We start from the raw sequence: 14,141 nt of genomic DNA, 5'->3' as shown, positions 1-14,141 counted from the left end.
GGTCTTTTCTAATGAGTCAGTTCTTCAAATCAGGTGGCCAAAGTATTGGAGTTTCAGCTTCAGCATCAGTCCTTCCAATGAATATTCAGGACTGATTTCCTTTAGGATTGACTGGTTTGATCTCCTTGCTGTCCAAGGGACTCTCAAGAGTTTTCTCCAAAACCACAGTTCAAAAGCATCAATTCTTCGGCCCTCAGCTTTCTTTCTGTAAAAGGTCAGTAAAGCGGGCCCTAATCCAGTAAGAATATTGCCCTTATAAGAGGAAAATGCTGTGTAAGGACAGAGATATATAATGCCATGTAATGACAAAGGACAGACTGCAGTGGTCTTGTAGCGGTGCTCTTGCAGTGACTTGTAGCGGCAAGTCATGGATTGACTGTCACCTCTAGAAGCTAGGAAGAAGCAAGGACAGAATCTACCCAGAATCTCAGAGGGAGCATGGTCCTGCTGACACCTTGATTTTGGATTTCTAACTTCCGTAACTGTGAAAGAATAAATTTATGTTGTTTCAAACCACCCAGATTGTAGTACTTTATTATGATAGCCCTATCAAGTTAATCCAGTGTTCTCCTGTGGGCATCACACTGGAAGCATGTGAAGCCAGTTTGTTCAGTTATTGATGGTGCTAACATTCATTATTTGGTTAGGGTGGTGTAACAGTCATCTACTGCTGTGTGACAGATTACTGTAAAACTTAGCAATTTAAAATAGTAACCATGTGGGTGACTTCCCTGGTCCCATGGTTAAAAATTGCAGAGAAACTAAGCCTAGGCAATGATCACTAAGACCTGACTCAGGCAAATAAATAAAGTGATTAATTAATTTAAAAAATAGCAACCATGTTATTTGCCCACCATCCTTTGGGTTATCAGTTGCAGTTGGGCTCAGCTGGGCAGTTCTGTGGCATTGATGTAGGCTCACTTATACAGCTGCAGTCAGTTGCCCGACAGTTGGGGCAGGTTGGTCTAAGGGCCTCAGCAGACATATTTCATCTTCACTCCCATAATTCATCCTCCAATAGGCTAAATCAGTCTTCTCATGGTGGTCTCAGGACAGCAAATAAGAGCAAGTCCTGATGAGCACCTACTTTTCAGTCTCCTGTTTCCATCACATTTACTAATGTTCCATTAGCAGTGGTTCTGAAGATCTCCGGGTGGTAGCTCTGCCCCACAAATAGATTAAGATGGTTAGGAAGGTGTTCTGTCTCCCTGAGTCTGCACCTGCAGAGACCTGCAGGGTCGGAGAGACAGAGGTTGGGAGGTTGAAAGGCTGTACTGGGACAAACAGAGACTGTGACCTTCCTTGGGGGACAGAGCTGGGGACTGAGCCTGCATTGAGGGGGTTTCAGGAAGGGTGCCCCGCTGTCCCTGACTCTGTGTTGGCCTGGGTGCTTGTCGGCCTCGCTCCAGGGCTTTTGGAGCACAGCTGCCATTTGGTGGGCCTGGGCGGGAGTGGGGGAGGGGGGGGGGGGGTAGGAAAGTGAATAAAAGCAGAGAGGGCTCGGCCCGCGGCCGCAGCTACTGCGCTGTGGGCCTGTGTGTGCCCTACGGGCTGGAGACGGTGCAAGCGAGACCCCAGGCCACGGCCAACGCGGGGCTGTGAGGGTGTCCCCGAAAGGCTTTCCCGCCTCTGGCCAAGAAGGAAGGAGGCTGCGCTGCCGCAGGGTGTCGGGCGGGGAAGAGGCGCCGGTGGCGGGGTGCCTTTCCCTGGGGAGCAAAAGCAACCAGCACCTCCTTCGAGCCGGAATCGAACCAGCGACCTAAGGATGACCACACGTGTCGGATCTACAGTCCTCCGCTCTACCAGCTGAGCTATCGAAGGGTGCGCGCCACCAAGCGGCCGGGGACCTTACTTTTTCCAGAAATGCCGCAACACCTCACTGGGACGCCCGAGGTGAGACTGACCGGGCTGGTCGGAAGCCCCTTTGAAGAGAGAGTTTAAGTGCCATTTAAGTGCTCTTAAGTGCCGTCAGTTCAAACTACTCCTTTGGTCAAAATGGTATTATTTGCTGTGGCACCTTGTGCCACCCTTCAAAGCCAGCATCATCTTGCCTGCATTCCGCAGGTCTCCTCTGGATCTCCCTGCTTTCGCTCTGCCACCTTTACAGCCAGAGTGATTCTCCCTCCTTTGCTAGGGGAGTGTGAGCAAGAGGGGTGGGGGTGCGGTGTGGAGGGTTTAGATAAAGCTGCTTCTCTTCTGGAAACTTCTGGTTCACTCAGACTTGAACCCTTACAAAGGTCTACAAGACCCTCAGTTCTTGTCCCCACGCAGTCACCTCTCTGTTTCTGTACCACTCTTAAATTTTGTTCTGTACTCAGGACCTCCTTGCTATTCTCCAGACCCAGTCCCACCTGAACACTGCTCTAGCTGACCTTTTGCTAGTAGGGATGCTCTTCCCAGACAGCCCCATGACTAGCCCCCTCCTCCCTCCAGTCTGCTCACACTGTCACCTTCTCCAGGGAGCCTTCCCTGACCACCGAAATCAACACAGCAACCTGCCTCCTTATAGCAACTCCCATCCGCTTTTCCTCCTTGGTTTTTTTCTTTTTTTTTTTCTTTTTCATAGCTCTTAACATACTAATTAATTTACCTACTGTGTCTCTTGTCAATTTTCTCCCACCCCACACCCCTTTCTCTCAGTAAAATAGGAATACCAAGAGGCCTTTTTGTTGCCAAATTCCTGAACAATGTCTGGCATTCAATACATAGTTGTTGACTGGAAAAGTGCCCAGTACTGTCAAAGAGATCAGGATATAAAAGAAGGGGCCAGGAGCCAAGGTTTGCCCAGGGGGATGTGGAGAATTATCTTCTTTAGTCACAAAATAGAGCATTTAAGTTGAGAACTATAGAGCTCAAAGCAGGTCGCAACCCCTCCAAACCATTTCCTGCACTAAGAGACCTGACCAGACTCAAGCCTGGCTTTCAGCAGCATAAGGTCCTGTCCCTGCCTTGACCTCCACCCCCATTAAAATGTCTGTCTCATCCCAGACATAGAAAACAAACTTACCGTTACTAAAGGGGAAAGGTGGGGAGAAGACAGAATTGGGGATTAACATATCCACACTACTATATATAGAATAGATAAACAAAGAGGACCTACTGTATAGCACACAGGACTATACTCAATATTTTTTAATAACATGCGAATAGAGTCTACAGTATATATAATACTGTCTCAAAAAATCTAACACCTGACACAGGCCCCTGATCTCCGTTTTTTCTTTCTTTCCTTTGGCTTCTGTATGCTGCATTTCTAGTTCCCTGGTCAGGGTAACTCCTGCCGCCATACAGAGCTGAGTCTTAACCACTGAACCGCCAGGAAGGTCGCCTAACTGCCATTTATTAGAGCATTCATTTAAAAGGGCTTGCAATTGGGAAGATGGTTTTCTCTTAGTCCAAAGAGTCTCTCTTTGGGCTGGGAGCCATTCCTTTGAAGTGTAAGCAAGAAGGATAGGGCCTCTGTCTCCCACTTTCTGTGCGAGGACCCAACCTAACTTCAGTAACTGCCCACTGACAAACACGGCTGGCCTGCCTCTCTACTAACCAACTCTGTGGTGTGTCACTGCTGCCTCTTCTGAGCCCCCTCCCTCTCATCCTCCCTTTAAAACACCCGGCTCCCCTCGCCCATTCCGGAATGGAGCTGGTCAGCTCTGTCCCCTGCTGTCAGTATTCACGGAATAAAGTCTCTTTCACCACTTTCTCCGCGGTCTGCTGTGTTTCTCTTTGACCGAGTCAGATCGGAAAGGACCGAAGGACACCTGGGGGGCCGCCCAGTGTCTGCCCGTTGGGGCTGCAGGCGGGGGTGGGGGGTGGGATGCGGGGGCGGGGCCCAAGGGCAAGGGCTCCTGACCCCGAGCACCGCGCTCCGGGAGCCCCCGCCTGGTGCGGTGGAGGCGACCGCTCGCGCTCTCACCTGGTTTTCTCTCTGCAATAGGACCCCGGGCTTTCCTTCCAGCATCACTAGGATAGGCTACATATCCCGAAGCACTTTCGTCACTTTTACTTGAAAAGACACCGTGAAGAAACATTACCACGCTTTCCTATTAAGGCGGCTTTAGCGCTTAATGTAAACCGGCAAATAGGTCTTTCCTGAGCTTTCCATGGCTAGAAAATGAGTTCAGACAGGGAACTGCAAAAAAGGGCTGATATTTTCTTCTTGCTGAAAGGAAGGTGAGACCAGACCCGAGTCCCGACCCACCCCTCAACTGCGGGGCACTGCGGTCTCGTGTCTTCCCAGGTTCCCACTCCAGGTCCAGACCGGTCGCCGCTCGCCCGCGCGCTCCCCTCACGAGACACCGGCGAGTCTCGGGTGGGGTTAGTAGGTCCCGCGCCCCCGCCTGGAAGAACATGACATCCGGGACATCCCGGCAGGGGGCGTGGCGTATGTAGATGAGCGGCGCGCAGAGGCAGCTGGTCCCTCTCCTCCCGGGCCTCGGTGTCCTGCGTGTGCACACGCGGAGGTTCCTGAGGTTGTTCCCCGGGTGGGCGAGGCCGGGCCGAGGGGCGCGCAGGGGCTGAGTGTGCGGGGGTGGTGCGAGGGAAGTGACCGTGCGTGCAGAGTGCGGCGAGCTCGAGCGTGTCGGGCGGTGGGGGGGCAGCAACTCATACTTACCTGGCAGGGGAGATACCATGATCACGAAGGTGGTTTTCCCAGGGCGAGGCTTATCCATTGCACTCCGGATGTGCTGACCCCTGCGATTTCCCCAAATGTGGGAAACTCGACTGCATAATTTGTGGTAGTGGGGGACTGCGTTCGCGCTTTCCCCTGATATTCTGGTTTACTAAGAACAGGTAAAATCGATTAGCTATGGTAGTTAACTTACTACAGTGTTCTTGAGGCTTTGTGCTTGAGTTTATTGGACTTCGTTTATTTCTAGTGTTTTTTGTTCTGTTGTATAGTTTGTGTCTTGAAGCCTTATGATCCTTTGGTTGCTACAACGAATTCTTTTTTGAGTCGTGTTTTCGATTTTTACCTCATTTGTTTTTTTTCTTTTGCAAGCACCTGTCATTTTTCTAACAACTGTGGGGTTTTTTTGAAAAGAGGGGTTCCTGTTTGGATGATGAAAGTTTTAAAACAAACTTTGGCATTTATAGTATTAAAGATCAGAAAAAGACCCATATAATATCTCACACAGTATTTATAAAGTCATTTATTGTTTCAGTCATGCCCGACTTTGCCACCACTTAGACTGCAGCAAACCAGGCTTACCTGTCCTTCACTGTTTCTCAGAGTTGTTCAAACTCCTTGCTCATTGAGTCGGTGGTGCAATCCAACCATCTCATCATCGTCCTGTATGTCACCCCTTTTCCTCCTGCCTTCAGTCTTTACCAGCATCAGGGTCTTTTCCAATGAGTCAGCTGTTCGAATCAGGTGGCCAAAGTATTGAAGCTTCAGCATCAGTCTCTCCAACGAATATTCAGGGTCGATTTCATTTAGGATCGACTCGTTTGATCTCGCAGTCTAAGGGACTCTTAAGAGTCTTCTATCACTTGCGTCTGGAAACCGGAAAAAAAAAAAGTCTACAAAACGAAAACAATCAAAAAACAAAGCTGGGGATAAACTAGGATAAAACATGGATAAACTAGGAGTATGGGATTAATAGGTAGAACACTATATAAAAAACAAGAATATATTACATAGCAATTGAACTATATTCAATATCATAATAATTTATAATGGAAAAGAATCTCAACTGTACACCTGAAATTAACACAAGATTGTAAATCAACTAGTTTAATATATAAATTTTTTTAAAACGAATCTGGAGGGAATTCCCTGGGGATCCCGTGTTTAGGGCTCCAGGCTTTCACTGATGGGGTGGGACATCAATCCCTGATAAAAGAACTAAGATCCCCAAAGCTGTGCATGCCCCCCCAAAAGGCAGATTTTTTACATGTACAAGAGAACGCCCAAAGGAAGATAAATATCCCCAAAAGTGGCTAAGTGGTTCCTTTTATTGGCCCTGGTTCCTTTTGCTGGAGAATGATAGAGACTAAAATCTGAGTCCTCTTGTTGATGAATACTGGTGTGTCAGTGCTAGTAAGTTCTGTACCTACTCAATGGATTATATTCCATTATTATCATACCCTGATTTGGCAGTGGGACTCCTTTGAAACTGGCTCCTATGCGCTTGATATGCCCCCAAATCAGTCACCGTACATTTCTTCACTTTTCCAGGCTTGCATGTTCCTCTCCTAAGAGCCTCACCTCCCATGGAAGCTGATGTGCCCCTTTGCCCTCCTGCCCACCATGACTTCGGGTTGCAGCGAGGCTTCCTGTGGAGTGATGGGGAAGGCTATCAGGCTCAAAGCAATCAGCACATCCAGGCTTAACTAGGCCAGTAGGTATCCAGGCTTGGCTGCCCTTCTTCGCCCACCTACCCCAGTTCCTGGGCATAGGGGGCTTCTTCCTGGAAGAGGTCAAGGTTCTGTGGACTTCCTGGAGAGAGGGCTGGAATCCAGAGGGAGGGGCAGAGGGCACGGGTGTCCAGGTTGGACGCTACAAACATTTCAGATCCCACTGGGTGTGTGCCCACCACCCAAGATTGCTAGCCCACCTTCCCTCAGCCCGGTGTGTTGCCACTCCCTGACCAGGCAGCAGGTACCTCTGCCCCTTTGAGGTTAGGGGACAGTGCCTCAGAGGCCCCCTGCCAGTCTCTGTGACACCCAGACCAGAATAGTTGGCCATGTGGTCATCAAAACCCACACCCCTTCCCACTTCCCCAAATCCAGGTCCCCAAGGATTGCACACCTCCACATCCCTTCGGGAATAGATCCAACAAAGGCCCAAGTTTCTTTCTTTTGGCCCCAACTGCTGGTCTTTACAGATGGTATCATTCAAGGCTGGGGTCTCTGCATCCACAAAGCAACGGACCTTTCTGGAAGGGCACTGGTCAGACTGCAGTGGCACAGCCCCTTAGGCCCAGGGAGACTCCAAAGACTGCAGGTCCGCGCATATTAGCAGTGGGACGATTAGAAGGGTTGAGACCAACAGGGCCGGAGGGTGGGGGTGGTGGTGGTGAGGGTGACCACAGGAGTTTGCCAGGAGAGGAAGACAAAGCAGAAACACAGTCTCCAGTTTGAGAGGCAGTTCAGTTCAGTTCAGGCGCTCAGTAGTGACAGACTCTTTGCCATCCCATGGACTGCAGCACGCCAGGCTTCCCTGTCTATCACCAACTCCTGGAGCCTACTCAAACTCATGTCCATTGAGCCGGTGATGCCATCCAACCATCTCATCCTCTGTCTTCCCCTTCTCCTCCTGCAACCAAAAGAGGGCTTGTGGTCTCAGGGGTCGGGGACGGCAGCCCGGTGCCCCTTAGGTTTCAGAGAGCCACAGTGCCATCGGCTGATGAGTTTGGGTGGAGTAGGGGCTTAGGGCAGGAGGAGGATCACGGGAAGGGGGCTCAGCTCACCCGTCGGCCCGCACCAGCTGCTCGAAGGCCTCATCCACGTTGAGGCGCAGTTTGGCAGAAGCTTCGAAATAGGCCACGTGGTGGGAGGCAGTGAAGGTGGAGGCTTCAGGTCGGGGGACCTGGGGCGCGGTGGGCGGGGGGGGGGATACGGAGGAGTCAGATGCCTGCAGTCAAGGCTAATCCCGGGCGGAGAGGCAGAAAGACACACTGTGTACTCTAACTGGGGTAAGTACTGCGGAGGCTCAAGTGTAGAGTCCTCTGTAATGGACTCCAACTGTAAGCAGAGTCTCTGGAGTTTCCCTCCCACAGGAAGGGAGGGAGAAAGTACCACTCCCTGCTGTTCTCTGTACCCACACCCAAACCAGTCTGTCCCGCTCCTTCCTGATGACAGTCCAGCCAGTTTCCTTCTGGGTGCTCTCTCCACTTCAACCTTTCTCCCAATTTAGCCTTAAGGACCCAGCACTAAACTTAGCCACCTGATGAGAACCTCCTCTGCTTTGCACTGGGGAGCAAAAGCAACCAGCACCTCCTTCGAGCCGGAATCGAACCAGCGACCTAAGGATGACCACACGTGTCGGATCTACAGTCCTCCGCTCTACCAGCTGAGCTATCGAAGGGTGCGCGCCACCAAGCGGCCGGGGACCTTACTTTTTCCGGAAATGCCGCAACACCTCACTGGGACGCCCGAGGTGAGACTGACCGGGCTGGTCGGAAGCCCCTTTGAAGAGACCGGTGCGCTCACCGCCAGGGCGCCGGGTGAGGGTGCGAGGACCCGGCAATCCTGCGGGGTGGCTGCGGCCCGGGCGTGGTGGTGGCCGGCATCCGGGCGCCGAGTTTCAAGATGCCTCGTGTCCTCTCCGCCTTCCCTCTTTCTACAAGTGGGGACCGCGGCCTGAAAGCGGGGAGGAGGGCTAGGGGAGAGGCGTTGAGAAATGGATGGTGGGCGCGTGGGGTGCGGGAGGCCGGGTCGAGGAGAGGGGCACCGGGGAGCCGGCTGCCAAACGCCTAGCCAGCCACCTGGTGCTCTTTAAGTGCCGTCAGTTCAAACTACTCCTTTGGTCAAAATGGTATTATTTGCTGTGGCACGTTGTGCCACCCTTCAAAGCCAGTATCATCTTGCCTGCATTCTGCAGGTTTCCTATGGATCTCCCTGCTTTCGCTCGGCCACCTTTCCAGCCAGAATGATGTTCTCTCCTTTGCTAGGGGAGTTGTGGAAGAGGGGTGGGGGTGGGGTGTGGAGGGTTTAGATGAAGCTGCCTCTCTTCTGGAAACTTCTGGTTCACTCAGACTTGAACCCTTACAAAGGTCTACACGACCCTCTCTCAGTTCTTGTCCCCACGCAGTCACCTCTCTCAGTCTCGGTGCCATTCGTAAACTTTGTTCTGTACTCAGGACCTTCTTGCTGTTCTCCAGACACTGCTCTCACTGACCTTTTGCTAGGGATGCTCTTCCCAGACAGCCCTATGCCCATCCCCCTCCTCCCTCCAGTCTGCTCACATTGTCACCTTCTCCAGGGAGCCTCCCCTGACTACAGAAATCAACACAGCAACCTGCCTCCTTACAGCAGTTCCCCATCTCCTTTCCTTCCTCGTTTTTTAAATTTCTTCATAGCTGTTAGCATCTAACGTACTAATCAATTTGCCTACGGTGCCTATCGTCAGTTTTCTCCCACCTCCTCACCCCTTTCTCTAACTAAACTATGACGTCTAAACATTTTGCCTTACACCTGAAACTAACACAGCGTTGTAAACAACTATATTTCAATTAAAAACAATTTTTAAACGTCCTCTCTGAGTAAGTCCAACACCTAACACAGGCCCCTGTCATACTTTTTCTTTCTTTCTTTTTTTGTCCGCGCTATGCTGCATTTCAGTTCCCTGGCCAGGGTAACCCGTGCCCCCGCCGGCCCCCGCATTGGGCGCTCGGAGTCTTAACCACTGAACCGCCAGGAAGGTCGCTTGACTGCCCTTTGTTAGAGCATTCATTTAAAAGGGCTTGCAATTGTGAAGTTGGTTTTCTCTTAGTCCAAAGGGTCTCTCTTTGGGCTGGGAGCCATTCCTTTGAAGTGTAAGCAAGAAGGATAGGGCCTCTGTCTCCCACTTTCTGTGCGAGGACCCAACCTAACTTCAGTAACTGCCCACTGACAAACACGGCTGGCCTGCCTCTCTACTGACCAACTCTGTGGTGTGTCACTGCTACCTCTTCTGAGCCCCCTCCCTCTCATCCTCCCTTTAAAACACCCGGCTCCCCTCGCCCATTCCGGAATGGAGCTGGTCAGCTCTGTCCCCTGCTGTCAGTATTCACGGAATAAAGTCTCTTTCACCACTTTCTCCGCGGTCTGCTGTGTTTCTCTTTGACCGAGTCAGATCGGAAAGGACCGAAGGACACCTGGGGGGCCGCCCAGTGTCTGCCCGTTGGGGCTGCAGGCGGGGGTGGGGGGTGGGATGCGGGGGCGGGGCCCAAGGGCAAGGGCTCCTGACCCCGAGCACCGCGCTCCGGGAGCCCCCGCCTGGTGCGGTGGAGGCGACCGCTCGCGCTCTCACCTGGTTTTCTCTCTGCAATAGGACCCCGGGCTTTCCTTCCAGCATCACTAGGATAGGCTACATATCCCGAAGCACTTTCGTCACTTTTACTTAAAAAGACACCGTGAAGAACATTACCACGCTTTCCTATTAAGGCGGCTTTAGCGCTTAATGTAAACCGGCAAATAGGTCTTTCCTGAACTTTCCATGACTAGAAGATCAGTTCAGAGAGGAGAGGGCAAAAATGGGCTATTTTTCGCTGAAAGGAAGGAGAGACCAGACTCGAGCCCCGACCCACCCCCTCAACTGCGGGGCACCGCGAGCTCGCGTCTTCCCACGTCCCCCACGACTGGTCGCCGCTCGCCCACGCGCTCCCCTCCCGAGACAGCGGCGAGTCTCGGGTGGGGTTAGTAGGTCCCGCGCCCCCGCCTGGAAGAACATGACATCCGGGACATCTCGGCAGGGGGCGTGGCGTATGTAGATGAGCCGCGCGCAGAGGCTGCTGGTCCCGCTCCTCCCGGGCCTCGGTGTCCTGCGTGTGCACACGCGGAGGTTCCTGAGGTTGTTCCCCGGGTGGGCGAGGCCGGGCCGAGGGGCGCGCAGGGGCTGAGTGTGCGGGGGTGGTGCGAGGGAAGTGACCGTGCGTGCAGAGTGGGGCGAGCTCGAGCGTGTCGGGCGGTGGGTGGGCAGCAACTCATACTTACCTGGCAGGGGAGATACCATGATCACGAAGGTGGTTTTCCCAGGGCGAGGCTTATCCATTGCACTCCGGATGTGCTGACCCCTGCGATTTCCCCAAATGTGGGAAACTCGACTGCATAATTTGTGATAGTGGGGGACTGCGTTCGCGCTTTCCCCTGAGTGTTTATTTGGTTTTAAAAACAGGTTGTAGTTGTTTTTTTCCCTTAGGGGGGTGGGGTTTGTAGTTTTATTGAGCTTTCGTTGAGTTTTTTAATATACTAGTAGTTTTAGAGGATCTAAGTGCGTGTTGGGGAAAATGAAGAGTAGCTATAGAAAATAAAAGAGTTAAATAGGGTTGCTGAGTGACTATGTCCGTGTTGGTGGAATTCCGGTAGTTTAGTGAAAAGGATAGAGTGTTTAGTTTTGTGATGTGCTGCAATTTATGGTGTCTTAAGGAGCTACGACTGAGCAATTGAACTGAAATATACGTACGGTTTAGGTTTAGCTAGTCTGACGTTTTTCTCTTTGTCATATACTTTACTAGGTTGTGATCGTCTGCTTTTTAACAGTGTTGATTTGTTTGTTATCTTGTGCAAGTCGCTTTTTTATACTGTTCATGAGGTGGGCTTCCCTGGTGGTTCAGACGGTAAAGCGTCTGCCCGCAATGCGGGAGACTCCTGAGTTCGATCCTGGGTCGGGAAGATCCCCTGGAGAAGGAAATGGCAACCCACTCCAGTACTCTTGCCTGAAAATTCCATGGACAGGGGAACGTTATAAACTACAGTCCACGGGGTCGCAAAGAGTCGGGCACGACTGAGCGACATCACTTCACTTTTGGGGTTACTCAAGGCAAGAATACTGAAGTGGTTTGCTATTCCCTTCTCCAGTGGACCACATTCTGTCAGACCTCTTTACCATGACCCGACCGTCTTGGGTGCCCCCACACAGCATAGCTTACTTTCATTAAGTGAGGCTGTGGTCCGTGTGATCAGATTGTCCTGGATGGTTGGCGCATAGACAATATATAATACACAGCCGTGGACAAATTCTAGGCCTTCAGAAGGGGCTGGGACAGCATTATCCCCACTCTCAAGATGTAGGCATGTGATGACAGCGAAGGCCTGTTTATGAGTCACTTCCAAAACAAGGGACTTGTGCTTTCGATGGATTCAGAAGACCAGGCAAGACCCTGGCCATTTGCTAAGGTTTTTCATAGATGCTGTATAGAGAGTCTCCTGACTGCTCCGAAAGAAATAGGAGACTGCCATCGTAAGACTTGGAATTACCATCCTGATGTGGACCTTTCCTCTAGTGATAATGTTGCCGTTCCCCATCCTGGCTTCCCTGATAGCTCACTTGGTAAAGAATCTGCCCGAAATGTGGGAGACCTGGGTTTGATCCTTGGCTTGGGAAGATCCCCTGGAAAGGGAAAGGCTATCCACTCCAGTATTCTGGGCTGGAGACTTCCATGGACTTCATAGTCCATGGGGTTGCCAAAAGTCGGACACAACTGAGAGCCTTTCACTCACTTCACCATCCAAGCAAGTTCTGGCCCAGGCTCTTCAGCCCCATAGGCACTGGGACATGTAACATGTGTAATGGAAGATGAATACTAAATTTGCAACAACAACAAAAAACTCCCCTGTGCAAAACAGGGAACAATATTTACTCCTCTTTCTCAAACTGTTTATTCTTTTGTTTTGTTTTTGTCTGTGCCAGTCTTAGTTTTTGGCTTGCGGGATCCTTGTTGCAGTGTGTGGGATCTAGTTCCCTGAATAGGATGAAACCCAGACCCCTGAATTGGGAGTGTGGAATTTTAGCCCCTGGACTAATAGGGAAGTCCTCACCATTTCTTAAAAAATTTGCAAATACCTGATCTGTCCTTTTGAGATATATAGATACATAGTGTTTTTAACAGCTAAATAAATCTTTTGTCAGTGTTGCAACCTAAGAATGTTTGTTGTGGGCCTTTGAAGCCATCTTCTTTAAGTGTGAACGTTAAGGAAGTGCCCCATCTTCCCCTACCTCAGGGAATTTAGCTAAAGTGGCTGGCTCCATGTTGTAACGACCTGCTTGCCATGGAGATACAGTTTTATTTCCTTTTGGATAAAGGCACACGGATGGCCACTCCAATTACCAGTTGAATTTAGGATGAACTGTGTAGCAAATGGTGCTGTCAAGTCCTCCTATTGAGGACAAGATCTTGAAGACATATATGTAATAAGTTGTATCTGCCTGCCTATATAACAGGCAACATTCTTATTGTTATGGGGTAAATTGTGTCATTCCCTCTGCCCCAAGACTCATATGTTGAGGCCCTAGCCCTCATGTGACTGTATTTGGAGATAGGGCCTTTAAGGAGGTAAATTAAGATTGAAATAAGGTCATAAAGGTGGATCTCTTAATTCAAGATGACTGATGTCCTTAATTGCAGATGTGAGGGACAGCTTCAAGCCAAGGAGAGGCCTCATAAGAAAGCAAAGCTGCCAATATCTTGGTCTTGGATTTACAGCTCCTCAGACTGGGAAATGTTGCTATTATTCAAACCTCCCTGGCGCTCCATGATGTATTATTACAGCAGCCCAAACTGAATGATATCCTGTCTTTGCAGTCTATTTGGTGCATTTCTTGTGATGCACATTGCAATGTGGTTTAGTAGTTTTTCAGTAAAAATATTTTCTTTCTATCTTTGTGGAGAGGATTCCCTGGTTTGACAGGAGATGGTATTCTCAATGGTCTGGCATCGAGGACAAGTGTTGGCTTGGTGGTTCTTGACTTGACTGAATTGGGTAAACATCTTGTGGTCTCACAACAGTCAGGTAAGAAAAGACCCTGAGTTATTAAAAGTTATAAAGACCCTGAGTTATATAAAAATCTCCCTTTTAGGACTTCCCTGGTGGTCCAGTAGTTAAGACTCCATGCTTCCAGTGCAGGGGGCAGGGGTTTGATCCCTGTTAGGGAGACTTCTGCATGCCATGTGGTGTGGCAAAAAAAGAAAAAAGAAAAAGCCCTTTTTTAGCCCTCTGCTCTTTTCAAATTCTAGCTAGAGGAACCACCTGCTTCAATATCAACATATTAAGTAAGCATGGGTAACATTTTTTTTGCTATTGCTGTCACTTCAGTCGTGTCCGACTCTGTGTGACCCCATAGACGGCAGCTCACCAGGCTCCCCCGTCCCTGGGACTCTCCAGGCAAGAACACTGGAGTGGGTTGCCATTTCCTTCTCCAATGCATGAAAGTGAAAAGTGAAAGTGTAGTCTCACTCAGTCGTGTCCGACTCTTCGTGACCCCATGGACTGCAACCTACCAGGCTCCTCCGTCCATGGGATTTTCCAGGCAGGAGTACTGGAGTGGGGTGCCACAGGTTCTAAAATTCTCAGGATCACTATTAGCACTGAAGGTAAAAGAAATATGTCTGTGTGTGTGTGTATATATATATATATATATATATATATATATATATATATACCAGCTTCCCTGGTAGCTCAGACAGTAAAGTGTCTGCCTACAATTCGAGAGACCCGGG

General features: G+C 50.4%; 1 long non-coding RNA gene and 4 other non-coding genes across 5 annotated transcripts; 2 read left to right on the top strand and 3 right to left on the bottom strand.

Moving 5' to 3' along the window:
• Positions 1 to 1,731: 1,731 nt before the first annotated feature.
• TRNAY-GUA (transfer RNA tyrosine (anticodon GUA)) lies at positions 1,732 to 1,821 on the bottom strand. Its single transcript is given in 2 exon segments — positions 1,732 to 1,767; positions 1,785 to 1,821. It is a non-coding gene; the product is annotated as a tRNA-Tyr (tRNA).
• A 2,783-nt stretch (positions 1,822 to 4,604) lies between these two features.
• Positions 4,605 to 4,768, top strand: LOC114109153 (U1 spliceosomal RNA). Its single transcript, XR_003585839.1, has one exon. It is a non-coding gene; the product is annotated as a U1 spliceosomal RNA (small nuclear RNA).
• Positions 4,769 to 5,133: 365 nt separating this feature from the next.
• LOC132658127 (uncharacterized) lies at positions 5,134 to 7,703 on the bottom strand. Its single transcript, XR_009597249.1, has 3 exons — positions 7,413 to 7,703; positions 6,088 to 7,258; positions 5,134 to 5,496 (listed from the first exon to the last, which is right to left on the bottom strand). It is a non-coding gene; the product is annotated as an uncharacterized LOC132658127 (long non-coding RNA).
• Positions 7,704 to 7,939: 236 nt separating this feature from the next.
• Positions 7,940 to 8,029, bottom strand: TRNAY-GUA (transfer RNA tyrosine (anticodon GUA)). Its single transcript is given in 2 exon segments — positions 7,940 to 7,975; positions 7,993 to 8,029. It is a non-coding gene; the product is annotated as a tRNA-Tyr (tRNA).
• Positions 8,030 to 10,630: 2,601 nt separating this feature from the next.
• LOC114109219 (U1 spliceosomal RNA) lies at positions 10,631 to 10,794 on the top strand. Its single transcript, XR_003585900.2, has one exon. It is a non-coding gene; the product is annotated as a U1 spliceosomal RNA (small nuclear RNA).
• Positions 10,795 to 14,141: the final 3,347 nt, after the last annotated feature.

This window comes from Ovis aries, chromosome 18 (genome assembly GCF_016772045.2).
Source record: "Ovis aries strain OAR_USU_Benz2616 breed Rambouillet chromosome 18, ARS-UI_Ramb_v3.0, whole genome shotgun sequence".
Classification (NCBI taxonomy): Eukaryota; Metazoa; Chordata; class Mammalia; order Artiodactyla; family Bovidae; genus Ovis; species Ovis aries.
Note: the sequence above shows the minus strand (reverse complement) of the source record. Positions and strands in the feature narration are given on the sequence as shown.